The 4,729-nt window shown below is 39.0% G+C and overlaps 1 long non-coding RNA gene across 1 annotated transcript; it reads left to right on the forward strand.

Annotated features, from left to right (window-relative positions):
* Nucleotides 1–836: 836 nt before the first annotated feature.
* LOC149494685 (uncharacterized) lies at nucleotides 837–2,536 on the forward strand. Its single transcript, XR_016321570.1, has 2 exons — nucleotides 837–921; nucleotides 2,328–2,536. It is a non-coding gene; the product is annotated as an uncharacterized LOC149494685 (long non-coding RNA).
* The last annotated feature ends 2,193 nt before the right edge of the window (nucleotides 2,537–4,729 follow it).

Consider the following 4,729-nt stretch of genomic DNA (forward strand, 5'->3'; position numbering starts at 1 on the left):
CTCAGTTGTTTAATTCAGGTGAATTTCGAGGACGAAATTCTTTAAGGGGGGGAGAACTGTAACGCCCCATTTTTTTTCCTGTGTTTTAATAGTAGTTTACCGATCTGTGAATAGTACCACCGGTCCGGAAGTTGGTATTATTTTTGGTCCGAAAAATTACTATTTATATTTTATATTTTATTTAACATTTTTGGAGCATGTATGCATGGTTTTTATGGGTAGAAAGTAAGTAAGGAATATTTTTGGAAAATTTAGATACTTAGTGAATAGTGAATTATGGTGTTATATTAAGTAAGGAAATTTGAGCAATTATTTTTTTTTATGGAGGAAAATTGAGGAATTATTTTTATGGAATAAATTAGAGACTTTTGTGGAGATAAATAATATTTTGAAGGAATTTAATTGGAGAATATTTGGAGAGAAGACAAAAATACCCTCTAATTTGGAGAAAAGACCAAAATACCCCCTTAGTTGCTTTAATAAAGCAACTATCAATTATTGAGCACCAACTTTTGCCTTCTTCTTCTCCATACACGTTTCCTTCTTCTCCTTCTTCTTCTTCTTCTTCTTCTTCATTTTCTTCAATTCCTACTTAGTAAACACCCATCCAACTTGATTTAAGGCATAAATCTTAGATAGTGAAGCTAGAGAAGTAATCTTTGGTGACTAATTTCAAGGAATTTGGTGATTTTCCTACTTGGGTCAAGTAAGTGATTTTATGATAAGTGAATTATTTTTGGATTTAGAGTTGTCTTTTAGCATATACATGCTTAACCATGCTCCAATTACTTCTTTTCTTTGTTTTCTTTGTTTGATTTTGAGTTTCTTCCATGTAGAGGGTGGAGAGCCTTCTAATAAGGATAAAGGCAAGACCAAAGCTTGAGAAGCTTTGATTAAAGCTTGTTAAAGCTTGTTTTGAAGGTTAGTGTTCATAAACACACTTACCTTACTCAAATTTTGATTTTGTGCCTTTATGCTATTATGTGTATATTTTGAGATTTTGTATGAAATGATTGGTTTGTTGAATTTTGGTTGCCATTACATGCTCTTGGATGATGTTTGATAAGTATTTATGTTGTGGTAGACATTTCTACCTTGTATCTTTGTGGTTCATGTTCCTTTCATGGCTCAAGTAAACTGAATTTGGGAAAAATGAGATTTTGAGTGAGATTTAGGACCCTTTTTCGGTCCTTTCTAGTTTCCATTTGTGTCTGAGTCCTTCATAAAAGTTGTAGGTCTATTGCTTAGCTTTCCAACCCATCCTCTTGTGTCCAATTTGGAGATATATAACTCAACTTATGGCTAAAACACCCAAACTGACTCTGTTTGTGTCGGGCCACATGCATCACTGACTTTAGTGCCCATTTCGACCACTATAATGACAAGATTAGGTTCTGAGTTCTTCATAAACTTTGTTGCCCTGTGTCTTGATAATTCTCTCGTTCTGGATTGGTTTAATTTGAGTGTGGGGTTTAGTAGGAATTCAAGAAACAATGGACTTGGTTCTGCTGAATCAGGTCTGGTCTGTCAGTCTGTGTTCCTAGCTTTGTTTTGTTATCTTCCATATTGATCTGGGCTGTGATCCCTTCATAACATTTGTTGGATTTTGTCTTAGCTTTCTAACAACTCTAATTTCATTTAATTTGGAGACCCATAGCTCCGGTTATGTTTTAAAAACACAGCAAAGGTCCATGTTATTTTTATGCTGGAAATTTTCTATGTTAAGTCATTTTGTTTAAGTATGAGAATTTTTATGAATTACTTAAGTTTAAATTAAGTTTTTATTATGAGAAGACTAAAGAAAATGAATTTTATGAGAAATGTTTTTGGGCTCTAATATACTTGGTGTGAATTTGATGCATGATTTGATTTTATTATGTATGATGAGCATGCTCGGCATTTGATGCCATTATGATAAGAAGCTATGATCATATGCTAGGCATGTGGGTGTCTTATGTTAGGGCGGACGCGCTCTATATGTTATGAAAAGGTTGGCGACCTAAGGTCATTATGAATAAGCTATGAAAACTTATCTGCTTCTTTTTCTCCTAAGTGTATGTGAGCCCTTATACAATATTTTTAAGGAAGTGAAATAAATGAGATCACATTATGTTAATAACTCTTAATTTACCACAACTTATTTATGATATCAAATGAATTTCTAAAGCATGATGTGTTGGTGTGCATATGTACTGCATGTTCAAATTTAATGATTTTATGTATATAAATGATTGTTTTTAAGTATGTTGTCATCACAACATTGGTTTGTTGTGTTTTATGAGCACCACTGAGTTTTATACTCAGCGCGTTGATTTTATCACGCGCAGGTTGGAGATTGTGCTTGCTGCTTAAAGACCTGAAGAGTAGCATCAGAGTTGAAGAGATCTTTTGGTAGTTGATTAGTATTTTATGTAACTAAAAATTTTGGCATGTATAACGATTACATTTTTGGAGACTGTATTATTTCATTTATAACTTAAGCATGTTATTGTAAATTATTTTGGTGTATATATATTGGGAGATAAACTTGGACTTATTTAATGGTTAAAACATTAGAAGTTGATATATTTAAATGAATGTATTGAAGTGATGAATATTATAATGTTATTGAGGAACTATGGAGTTATGAAATTATAAAAGTGCTATTGTGTTGTTATTGGAGTTTGATGGGGTTTGGAGTTTGAATTTGGGAGTGCTTTGTATTCATATGTTTGGCAACTTCTATTTTTAGGGGAAACTCTTGAAGTTTTTCTGTAGGATTCTCCCAAATCATTTTCAAAACAGAATACTATTACTTGCTAAACTTGTGAATACTAAGCCACTTCTAATTCATAATATGATTGTTTGATTTATATGTAGGTTAGGACGGTGCCTCCGGCACCGAATGTGGCATCCACCGTTGGGTCTTTTGGGATCGGGCGGCGGGTGTTACAGATGAAGATTTTCTGGAATCCCTGGGGATTTCTCTTGACGAAATCCGTGTGATAGCAGACGCCGACACTCATGCTTCTGTCACCGGTGTCTATGCCCAGGTCAGTTCCCTGTCACTCTCATTTATTTATTATTTGGGCCTTAGGCCAAATGTTGAAAATTTTGGGCCTCTGTGGCCTGATTGTGAATTTTCGGGCCTTAGGCCAAATCGTGATTTCTTGGGCCTCTGTGGCCAAACTGTGAAGAGAAAGACAAATTTTATTTTCCTGCACTTACCGTCTTATTAGTATGCATGCTAGGAGAGAATTAAGACATTATCCTTAGTAAGGAACTAAAGAATAATCTTAAGCCACTTTACCTTTTAGGATTCATACATTAGGCTGGATGTAGGCGAGTCCTATGTTGCTGAGATCCCAATTGACATACTTGACCACAACAACCCGGTCGGAGCCATCATCAGTCCCTCTCATCTGGACTTTTTAAGACATCTTGAGCTGGGTAGGCAGAATTACAAGAGCCTAATGGTGCGCTGGCTGAGAGATGGTGGGACACCACCAACACTTTCCATTTCCCTTGGGGTGAGATGACGATGACCCCGACTGATTTTTCGGTGATCTCCGGGATTCCTTTTGGCACTCGGCCGATCGAGCTGTATGACGACTGGAGGACTGAGGTCACCCCTGATCGGATGATGGAGCTGATAGGGATTGACCTGCCCCGAATTGTCAGACCTAGCTCTTCTGCCCCTATTCTGAGTATTTCGAGACACTGGCTATCCCTCCAGGCCCCCGACATTTATGCTAGACACAGGCACTATTCTGAGCCGCATGTATGATGATATGTGCGATCTGAGTCGAGGCCACTGTAAGCTCAGCGGGACCTACTATTTTTGGGAGGTAATGTAAAGAACATATCCTCGTTCTGTGTTCTCTCTCTTTTTTTTTCTTTTTTTTTTCACTGATTCTTTCCTTCGTTTTGCAGACTTGGGCTTTTGAGTATTTTCCCTACATCCGCCCAGAGCTGACTCATACTGATCTTGGATTAGGGTTGGTACCTTTGGCTTGGAGGTGGTACCGAGCAAATCACCGGTCTGTTCTACGCAAGAAGTCTTTAGGGGACCTGCGGACCTTCTTTAATACTTGTACCATGGAGCAGGTGAGTGCCTTTTAATTTTCCTTGAGTATGTGGAAATAAAAAAGATTTATTAACACATTTGCTTCTCTTACATAGGTTGAGGTGGGGGCGATGAATGCCCGACTCCAAAGTTTGATTGAGGCTGATCCCCATTTCCGGCGATCAGAGGCCTTGTCTTGGCGGCGGGTTATCTTGTCACATCCTGTCTTGAGACGCTATTATCTGGGTGAGAGAGTGGACTTCCAGATTAGGGGCTGCCGCTCCGTTCCTCATCCTCCTCCTGAGGACATGCAAGCGGGCAAACAGATGATTCTTACCGATGCCCATACTGAGGGTATTCCGCATATGGAATTTATCCGGAGTGGGGATTATGATGAATTTTGCCAGATGTTTCTGACGCAGCCTATTGGATCTCGGCTTGACAGTCTTCCGAGGTCGACTCCTTCCCAGCCGCTTGGCACCCGTTCTTCTCGGGCTTCAGGCCCCTCGACCAGGACACTAAGGAGGAGGCCTATGACCCGTCCCTCTTCTTCCACTCCGATGGAGGGTCCGTCTCGAGCTGGCCCTAGCCATTCGGTTGGTGCTTTTAGGGTTCCCCGGGCTATTTTAGAGGCTACCGGGTCAGTTCATCCGGGCTTGGCCAATTTGCACCTTCCATACAGCA

The sequence above is a fragment of the Jatropha curcas genome, chromosome 7, assembly GCF_041381405.1.
Source record: "Jatropha curcas cultivar XTBG-Jc1 chromosome 7, XTBG_Jcur_1.0, whole genome shotgun sequence".
NCBI classification, from domain to species: Eukaryota; Viridiplantae; Streptophyta; class Magnoliopsida; order Malpighiales; family Euphorbiaceae; genus Jatropha; species Jatropha curcas.